Source organism: Pavona decussata, unplaced genomic scaffold (assembly GCF_977016875.1).
Source record: "Pavona decussata unplaced genomic scaffold, jaPavDecu1.1 SCAFFOLD_96, whole genome shotgun sequence".
Lineage (NCBI taxonomy): Eukaryota > Metazoa > Cnidaria > Anthozoa > Scleractinia > Agariciidae > Pavona > Pavona decussata.
The window spans coordinates 1,089,512-1,100,375 of NW_028145513.1; the positions used below are offsets into that span (position 1 = coordinate 1,089,512).

Sequence of the window (10,864 nt, forward strand, 5' to 3'; positions counted from 1 at the left end):
GATCAATTTCTGGCTCTATATAGTTCTCTTCATAACAATGTTATCGAGAAAATAATTCTCATGTTGTGTCCCTCTTTCAGGACTGCAACAAGACAACCAAGCAGGCAATGAACTCCATTTTCCTAGTTTCTCTTCAGAATTCATCAGAGAGTATCTTGGCATCATTATCAAGCTTGACAATGAAAAAGTCACAGAAAAACATTGGCTTACGGACGCGGTTTTGAGAATCTCTGTGTTTCGAGCTGCCACCAATTTCATCAAATTTCAAATGTCCTTTTTCCATAGGGAAGCAAGGAACAAGCAATGGATGGACGTGAAATTATCTTTGAAGGTTTGACCTATTGTTGTAGAGAAGACGTTTAAAGAGCAGATTTGTGTTGGTCTTTGTTTAAGGTTTAGAATTTTAATGACATCACATGAAAACTAACCATCAATACGTGCAAGATACATCACCTTTGTCTTAAGAAAGAAATAAAATAACTACAGTGCAAGCCTATTGTCGAGCCTAAGTTAAAACGTTTTTTTTTCTTGGACGCGTAGTTTGGCAAAAGGAATTTCAAGATGAAAAATGCAATATAAAAAAAATAAACAAAAATAAAAGAAGAAACTATGCGTCGGCCGGGAATCGAACCCGGGTCAACTGCTTGGAAGGCAGCTATGCTCACCACTATACCACCGACGCATTCGACATAAGCTGCCCAAAATGTGGCCATAAAGGCTGGCTATACACGAACAATTTTTTCCTAGACGAGTCTGCACTTGATAAGTGTTATATTCTCGCGTGTAAGGAAAAATTTGTGAAGTTTTTGTCGTTCCAGTTTTTGAACAAGTTCAGTGACAACTTATTCACCCATCATACAAGGAATAGGTTAAAATTGTGTAAACTGAAAAGTTAATTAGTTTTAATTGTAAACGAAAACGTGCTTGTGTGGGACCAGACAGTTTCGGTACTGCTTATAATTGTTTTTCTTTTTTGTTCCTTGAAGCCATCCTTATACAATGCTTCGTTTTGTACTGCTTTGCCTACCAAAAGGTGAAAAAAAGAAAACTGAGAAGAAAAGGAAAACGAAACGAAAAAATTGATAGGGATTCATTTGCCTGTTGCCTTCCCTGGAGTCTTTTCAGATTTGCTTTGTATACATTCTAATGCGACCCTGACATCTCATAATCACGCCTTCGAAAACCTCTTAACGTGATGGCAGTTAGTTGCAAAATGGCATTCACGGGGAAAGATATAAGTAAGCTAGCTTGAAATTAGTTATTATTTTTTTTATTTATTACTTTGTCAATATATCTTTTCTGACCTTTATTTGCTAATTGTTCTCGCTTTTTGCACCCACATTGAGATGACAATGGTGATGAAGATGATTATGATATTGATGATGATTGTTATTGTTATCATTTGACTAGGCTTGAGCCGAGATTGCAAATGAACAGGTTATGTAACTATATAGTAGTAATTAACAGTTGTTTACTCCAACATGTACTTAAGTAATTGATATTTATCTTTTCCCCATTATCGATTGTTTATTTCTACTTATTCAGATTTTCATTAATTTACACTACTCTGAAAGTCTATTCAAACTAAATATAAGTTACAGAGCACATAGCTAATAAGTTCAGGACGCTTACTGTTTATCCGGGACACACAGTAGTTTATCACAGTTTACATTCAGATTAAGTAGTTTCACTGTACTCTAAGAATTTAGTTTGTAAACAGTTTCAAATGAACTTTGAGTGTTGTAGTCCAAGCATGCACTTTTAGAGTGAGATAAATAATCTTCTTCATTTTTTTAAGTAAATTTCAATTCAATTCAATTCAATTCAATTTATTAAAGCACATTTTTCACGAAGGTAAGGCAAGAATGCACTAGCCCGCAAATAGCATAGGCTAATCTAGGCGGGTAGTGCAGTTGATTAGTATATATTTACAGAATATAATTTAAAGATATACCAATAATTAATGTGTAATAAGTTAAGTAAAAAATAATGACTGTCTAAATTAAAATTAAGAAAGTTTCATATTAGCTAATCATACCACTGATATTTGAAGTTTTTAATCAGTGTTGACGTCAACATAAATATCCTCTTGATCAATAATCAATATGAGAGAGGGTTCCAGGATAACCTGTAAAAGAGAAAGACGATCATGAGCAAAGTACGAGTTTAAAGGTTTTACCGTGTTGAATGAAATGAAGAAGAACGGCAACAACAACAACACAGACTGACAAGAAGAAGAAGAAGAAGAAGAAGACGAAGAAGAAGAAGAAGAAGAAGAAGAAGAAGAAGAAGAAGAAGAAGAAGAGAGGAGGAAGAAGAAGAAGAAGAAGAAGAAGAAGAAGAAGAAGAAGAACAAGAAGAAGAAGAAGAAATGAGTTAATAACCAAAAATTAAAGTCAAGGTATTTGCAGTCATTTCTCCAATGACGTCTTAGGTCTTACCCTTAAGCACTGACAATCCCGTTAATTTCTTTTGTAAGCTATGAGAAATGTAAAATTGGTTCAATCTTCTCACACCCAACTTGTCAAATATATAACGGTTGTTAACAGAAAGGATACTCGAAAAACTGGTTGAACAACTGATGATGTTTACAGAACAGAAAACGCATTTCAAACATAACAGTAAGAAAAGTTAAAATCAAAATAGTGTATGCCTCGAGTCCGGGTCATTAGCTTCATATCTCCTTTCCAACTGACTAGGGCTAGGCTGACGAACAGAGTAATTTATCGTTATGGACAGAGTTGGTAAGGTAATTTGGCCATTGTAAAGAGATTCGAGTGTTAGATTCTAACACTCGAATCTCTTTACCGTGTGGCCAAATTACATTATCAACCTTGTTCATAAAACCAAACATTAGTTCCTATTCCCCACCGACGTAGCAAAGCAGTTTCTTTGAAAGCTAAACGTCTTATTAAATTTAACTTTTTTGACAGAGTTAGCGACGACAACAAATGACAGCTAACCGTTTTCAAATCAGTGTATAGGTCTAAAAAATTTAGATCAGTGCCTAAACGTTGTTAAAGGGAACCTCTGCTCCGAAAACAAATGAATGAATTCTTTATTAACAAATGCCAAAAGAAACATGCCCAGAGTCATACGTCTGGAGTTACAATTTCATATAACTAACTACTATAAAAAAGATCTAATCACAAACTATTGACAAATGTGCAAAGACAGTAAGATAAAATTGAAAAGGCATCTATTCACGAAACAGCGTTTATGACGTTCAGTTCTGACACGTGCATGGCAGGATGTAAGGGTGTCGCCCTTTCCCTACCGCTTCTTGATCTCTGGGGTGGAAGCAGTTCATGAAGGGGATGAGTAAATGGATGGAAAATTGTTGGAAATAGTATCTAAATTCTAAATTTTAGTTTAAGAAGTAGAAATAACATTCAAGTGTGCTTAAAATTGTTTAAGGAGCAGAGGTTCCCTTTAAATGGAGCTCTATTCTCTCAGTTCTGTGCCTAACAAATTCTTGTCTACTCCAAGACGTATCATAATCATCATAAGATGTCCAGCCTTGTTTAGGAGTATCCATTCTAGGCACAACCAATAAATAACGCCTAAATCTCGTGCCCACGACTTGTCGACTACAAAAACCGAGGTGGCTCAAGAGATGGACAGTTGCGTCGGAGAAAAAGGGATACCAATACGCATAATCCATCAAATATATTTGTTTGCCTGTGATTGATCAAAATAAGATACGTGACGCAATATGTTCCAACTAAAAAACTTAGAAATATCAGATGATAGATGATATTTCTCAAGTTATTACACCTAAGTTCCAAACTTTGATTTGCTTCAGTGCCACAAAAATCATTACTTGAAAATTTTAAGGTGGAAGAGCATTTTGATGTCGCAACAGATGAAGACAGCAACATACTTGTCCAAAGCGGTGCTACAAAAAAACATTTAAAAGTCAACATTCAACTTGCGCTTTCGGCGATAATAAACATTTGAAGGATAATTAATACTAAAACCTTTATTGGCTTTAAAAATATGCACCTTTATTTGTACTTGGATATTATCTGCTCACAGAAGTAAACAGTCTTCGAGAGCGTAGCTCGAGTTCAGATCTACGGACAAATCGCTGTGCATATTTTCACGCCATCAAGGTTATTGTCTATATATTTTGTGGAATTCAAAGTTTTGGCTTGGTGAAAACAAGTAACGAATCTTCTGAAGTTTGAATATCTTGTTAACTCGAACTCGCCCCTCTCTCATTCATTCAGTTGCAGAACTTTCGATAATATTTTCCTTGTCGGATGTACTTTGTACTGTGCGCTTCTTTTAACCCTTGTTTGATGATTGCTTTTATTGATTTAACTTACTTCTTGAATTCCACTTAGGGTTGACAGATGGTCATCTTTTACTTGCCACCAGATACTTTCTTCTTCTCAGCTTGGCTGAAAAAAGAAAATAAATAAATAAATACACGTGCCAAGATCATTGGTACGTGTGGTATTACGCGTGTGACATTATAACGCACGCCCTGATTGGCTGTGTTTGGATCAGCTTATCTAAACAGTTATGAAATCGCACAACCGGCGTTTTTTTAGCATTGCGAAATTCTTCTTTGCAATGATAACATTATGTATGCTTAGTTTGAAGCTTTTAGAGCTTTTCTGTCCGCTTTTATGAGCATTTTGAAGGGTCGTACGCTAAGAGTTATCATGGGTAAATGGAGCGGTCGCCAGCTTTATTGGTACGGTAGATTTCTCAGATTTGTTGATTTTATCGCAGTGAAAAGTCAAATAAATTAAACTAAAAATAGCTGTCATTCTTGAAGCTGAACCATTATATTGAGTTAAACATGTTTTAAAAATGACATTCTGTACAAAACATTGCATTTCTAACTGATTCCATAAAGGGAGAAATGGACAATTTTCAGTCTCGATATTCTTTTGTGTAGAAACATTATAGACAAAATGAATGCTTCTGTGAAAAGCAGCTTTTACAGTCTACACATACGTTTTCGCTCACTACTTAAAGTCTCAGAAAAACCAGGTTTATTATGCTAAATTCTTATCCTTATAATGTGTATATATAGTCATAGAAAGTTAAGCTGGGAACAGAAATCACTGACAACAAAGATGTGAAAATATGACTCACACCCGGGAATTAATCCCAGTATTATCTTTGAAAAGCCCTTGCGGAGAAAGATCACAATAAAGTATGTATAAAAAATGTATGCAATCTTTTTCCAGTAATGAAATTTATTCCATCCTTCGACTAAAAAGCCTGAAGTATACCCGGATTATTGATCAAACCACACAGTTCTTAAGCGAGACACGTTCAACTCTTCAGTGGATTAAATTTTATTTTCATTTTCTGGGCAGATTTCTAGCCGGTTTTCACTGATCACACGGCAAAATCTTATGCAAATAAATATTAATGACAATGAAAGTTAAAATTAAACATTTGATAACGTTTCAATTGGTGGGAGATTTTGTTCAGTTCACAAAATAAAACCAAGCGTAAAGAAAATTATCGCATGAGTAAACAAAGCTCAAGTTAAATAGTAGTATGTCTATTGGATAAAGAAAGGTTGTTGCTTGTTCGGTTTTTTGCATCCTGGAGGTGCGGGGTATGCAAGTTGAACCATAGCCTGCAGCCAGGTGCTCTAGTTTGTTTCGCGCGAATTTTAGGCCGGCCAGCTTGGTGAACAGCTAGTGCAATAGGATTTTCAAAGGGCTTGGAATACACACTTGAATGAGCAAAATCGAATCAAATTTGTTAGAGCCTTATACCCAAATAACAGCAGAGTTTGACCTCAGAAAATCGAAGAACAATACCAACCAATTGCTTCTACACGATAAAATCGTTTTTACTTTGCTCAAACGTTGCATGCTAACAGTTTGCAGAAAGATAGAACAACAGCTCCAAAAATTCACCAAACATAAAGGAAGAAACGAAAAATTTAGTAAATAAAAGAAAATACGATTTCGTAAGAGAAAAACTAAACGAAAAAACCCTTTTCCGTTCCATCATGCCCATCCCCAATAAAACTTTTCAAAATTGATTTCCAATATCCGAGCTACAAACAATATTTTAGGCAGTTGACTTTATATCAAAATGCAATAATTTTGGGTATGAATTTGCGAGGTTTTGAAAGAGAATGTTTGTTTGCCGGTAAGAGCAAAAACTTCTGGTTATCTGCAAGGAGAATTAATACTTTGATCATACCTTGTGGACTGTCCAGTGAAAACTGATAGTGGGCAGTTCGGTGTTTCAGAGTCACACAAGCCATCAAGGATGGAGTTATCGGCGGCGCTGTTTGGGATTAATTTTTTCTTCCGACCAAAGCAAGGGAAGCAACAGAACGGAACACCCAAAACGGATCTCAGCACAGCTGACATGATGCTTCAACGCGGGATTACGATGAAAACTGTGATTAATCTATCCGTGTATGTGGGGGCTGTTAAATCAGATACTAGTAAATTCCACGATCCACAACTCCTCAAGGTACCCATCGCAGATTTGCCGAGAGTAACAAAAACTGAACCCGGACAATGCACTTTCTAAAAATACTTTTAAACTTATAAGGTAGAATCGAAAACACTGTTTAACTAGCTCAGTCGGACTTCAAGTGGAAAACTGTGGGGATAAATATTAAAAAGAATATAAAAGAATCGTGAGAATCAGAATTTTCCTAATTAGGTTATTTATCAGATCGATCGGAACATGTACTTGTCAAATTTTATATCTGAAAGCAAATTATAAACCACAGAGCAGGCCAACATTTTTTTTTTAAAAACTCTTCTTTGGCATGATATTTTTACTTTTTTAAAATTCTCGAAAAAGACTTAACTAAAATAGTCAATTGCTTGTGGACTTGTTTTGGCTTTTGACGTAAAAACTGAACCACCTTGCTAAACAAAAATCTTACCTCTAAGAGCTGATTAACTTTACGCCGGCTAGCTATGCTCAATAATTTTATTCGTAATTTTAACCACTAATACCACAAATTTCATTTTCTATGTTTTGACCTCCGACGCCAAAGATGTGAAATGTTTTAAACACGCGAGCGGGAAAAGGCGGGCGTGATAGCCAATAACAGCAACCATAAGAAACAGGCGCTTTATTGTCGTGGTTTCAAGTTTTGAACAATATGCTTTTTTTTCTCGTCCTTAGCGTATTTTATAATCAGTATTTAGAAACTAGTACTGTGCCCCCTTTTTGCCTCTCGGCAACGTTTTGGTCGTGTCTCAGTGAATATTCCAGTCTTAGTGCAGTCTATGTAACAATTATTCCATGAGACCGCGTTGGATATGAAGTGATAAATAACCAACGAGCGCTCGATTACCAGCCGCTGTTCGGGAAAATGAGCCCGTGCTCAGAATCGAGCCTACTAACATGACATCGAGCCTTGCATTTAAATTTAAATAACTATTCATTCCTAATGGGCAATCGCTGAAAAAAAAAAAAAAGTTGAGCTGCATTAGAAGATGGAGTCTCTGAAAGTGGCATTCGCCGATGCAACCCCATACGGGACTACAATAGTCAAAGTAAGTCAAAGTACGGTTGAACAAGAGCATTGTAAATGTTGATTAAAGTTGCGATCCCGCGATAGTAAGGCCCTTGCATGCTTCAAGACTGCCAGACCCCCAGATACCATTTTTTAACAATCTGCTGGCCCCGGTTGTTCGAAAACCGATTAACGCTAACACCCGATTAAAAATTAGCCGAGGTTTTCATCTCGCTTATTTTAAATGTTTTCAAGAGCTAATTTTAAGCTAACGGTAAAGAAAAATAATCTAAGTCAAATTAAAACTAAAGGATAAAACTCTTTTGGAAGAATCTTTATTGATTAGTCATTAAACTTGAATCAAAGTTTATGTTAACCCAGGATTAGCTTAACCGTGATTTGAGAAACTGGGCCCTGGTCAATAAGGGAGTGCCACGGTAGGGTGTCGTCTATATCAATCCCAAGATATTTGTGAGTTTTTATCCTGGCTATGAGATGTCCATCTATCTTGAAATGAAGATGACGATTCACAAAAGTTTAAGTTTATTGGCTCGAAGCCAGGATTAAATTTTGGCTAGGTCACTGTTTAGCTGAGATTGAAGATCTACAGGATCGTATGAAGTAACAGTAAGACGAGGGTCTCAACTTGGGTGTAGCTTTGACGGTTTACGGTTAAACTCTAGGGCTTTTCACGGCTTACGGTTATCAAGGGCAAATTTCTTCCATGAGTTAAAGTAAATATTAACTTTTGTGGTCTTCAGTATTAACAATTGTGTGTTGGGGTTGCTTTTTGGTTAGATAAAAGTTACCTTTGTAATACATCATTAATATTTTGAAACTAGAAGTACTTCCAGACGGAAGTTAGTTAGTTGTGATTTCATTTTAGACGCAAATTAAGTGGAAAAGAGTATCGTTAGTATATTTGTTGACATGAAAACTGGTTTACCAGTGAAAACGATTCTTTAAGAGCCAGAAGTCCGGGATGAGCTGAAATAGTGGACTTGCCTTTTTTTGACGCAGTTGACGGGTTCCAATGAGGCCTCTTAGGACATGTATCGTCGGCATACAATCTTGGTTTTGAGGATAGACTACAAGCAGGAACTGATCATTTATATAGACGTGATAGCGGAGCTCCGCGCGCGGAGCCCCATAGCTAAGAGATTTTGGTAAACCCATGAGTATGAGAGATTTTGGGTTGGTTATGACGTCACTTCCGTCCGACCGACCGACCGTACGTACGTACGCAAATTCATGTAATCAAATGTGAAATGAGACACTCAACCCTGTGCTGCAAATTCGCAACGATCGGCGTATAAAATTGCCAGGTGTGCTGTTGGCTTAAGCACCTCACAATTCGCTTAGAAATTAAATGCAATTTTGCAGACAATTGTAGGTAATTTTCCATATTTAACACATTTTAAACTACACACAAATACTAAGAGAAAATGAGGGGACAGACTCTCTGTCCCCTCATTTTCTCTTGCAAATACGTAAGTCGTTGCCATACGACAAAGATTCGTGGATAAATTAATCTTGAACATTGACAAAACTATTCACAGTTATGAATTGTTTGGAACATTTTCATTCGCCATTCGCAGGGCATGTATATTTGTAAACGCGCTCTAATTTTAAGCGCCCACTGAAATATTGTGGACCACAACCAAACATTTATTTTTCTGTATTCTCTTTTGTTAACTTTTACTTAGAGAGTAGAATTATTTCTGTAGGAGAAATATTCCCAGAGTTATGAATTGTTTTGAACATTTCGTGTTGGACTTGTGTATCATTCGCCATTCGCAGCGCATATTTGTAAACACGCTCTAATTAATTTTAAGCGCTCACTGAAATATTTCGCCTAAACAGTTTGCTTTATATGCACTTAAGACATATATAACTCCAGAAAGGATGAGGAATCTGTAACGTTATTACGTGTTATTACGTATACAATAAGCAGACTTGCATGTGTATACAGTCGAACCTGTATAAAACGGCCCTGTATTAAGCGGCAACCCTCTGTTAAGCGGCCAGATTTTAAAGTCCCGATTTTTCGTGCATACCAACGCTGTATTTGTTACCTGTATTAGGCGGCCACCCTGTAGTAGTCCTATGTTTGTCGTTCTTTGTTATTGCTGGGCTAAATATATATACTGTATATATTAGATTAGGAACAAGAAGAGACCTTTAAAAATATAGACCTTGGGAGGGGGGGGGGGGGGGGAGGAGGCACCTAAAACAACAGGGTGATAATTAGACATACAATGTAATGCCATTTATATGTAAGTTCTCAGCATGCGACCAGTTAGACAAGAATAGAACCACTTTAAGAAAAGGAGGTCCACTCCATAGAGTTAGAACTTTTTTTGTAAAGGTCAAGGAAAAGCACGCTGTTTAATATGCTTCAAGAGATGCTATTGTCCATATTAGAATAACAATCATTGGTTACATCTGGAAGGACAGTTCATGTTGAATTGCAAGGTCGAAAAAAGCGAGTGAGTGTCCGTGTATGTAAGTCATGGCGTACCAGATATTCGTAAAATTTGTTAAAAACTATTCTTTCAAGCAGTTTACTATGAGCCGTTAAGACAAATTTTTAAATCAGGAATGTTCAAATTTGAAGGACAAGTTTTATTCTAGTCCTTCGAATTTCTTCAAGATAGCATCGTACTTAACAGTTTCGGAGTGATTAACTGGCCGATCTAACCGCCCTTGAAAATCGTTGATAGCAATGCCAGCTAATGCTCCTGAAAGCATCTGCCTTTATTTATCGCCGCCAATTCCTGACTACGAAACCCATCTGAAGGGCATCTCAAGATTTGTCTCAAGATTCTGGCACTCAAAATATTTTGTTTATTTCATTCCAGTTAATCAAACATCAAACTCTTTTTTCCTTTGCTCTTTAAGAGAGCTACTTCCCTCAAAGAGGGATCAAAATCATACATTAAACACCCAAAATATTTTAAATACAACTGAACAGCGTTTACACGACAGAAAAGGAGGAACGGCTCGGATAGAAACAAGAACCGATCCAATAATTTTTGACCGTTTATACGAGAAATATCAGGGAACGGCTACGATAAAAATAGGCACCGGTCCCCAAATGTTGGTGGAACGGTAAGGGCTGTTTACACGACGAAATTTTAGGGACCGGACATGATTGAGGCCGCATGAATCAGTAGATCAGTGTATTTTGTTTAAACCGCACGTGCTTGTGAAGCAATATGTCGACGGACGATGGATTGTTACTTTATTTTTCGCGTTTGCTGTCCAGAAGGAAATCAAGTCGATCTCTTTTGAAGCAATGTGAAACCAAAATATACCTGAAAGAAAGATTTCTTCGGAAACGAAAATTTAAGTTTTTAGTTCTTCTAGCATTAGTAATCGGGCACTCCACTGTGG

General features: G+C 36.6%; 1 long non-coding RNA gene and 1 other non-coding gene across 2 annotated transcripts; both read right to left on the bottom strand.

Moving 5' to 3' along the window:
• Positions 1-610: 610 nt before the first annotated feature.
• Trnag-ucc (transfer RNA glycine (anticodon UCC)) lies at positions 611-682 on the bottom strand. Its single transcript has one exon. It is a non-coding gene; the product is annotated as a tRNA-Gly (tRNA).
• A 1,419-nt stretch (positions 683-2,101) lies between these two features.
• LOC146472853 (uncharacterized) lies at positions 2,102-6,449 on the bottom strand. Its single transcript, XR_014866526.1, has 3 exons — positions 6,187-6,449; positions 4,332-4,406; positions 2,102-2,128 (listed from the first exon to the last, which is right to left on the bottom strand). It is a non-coding gene; the product is annotated as an uncharacterized LOC146472853 (long non-coding RNA).
• Between the last annotated feature and the right edge of the window lie 4,415 nt (positions 6,450-10,864).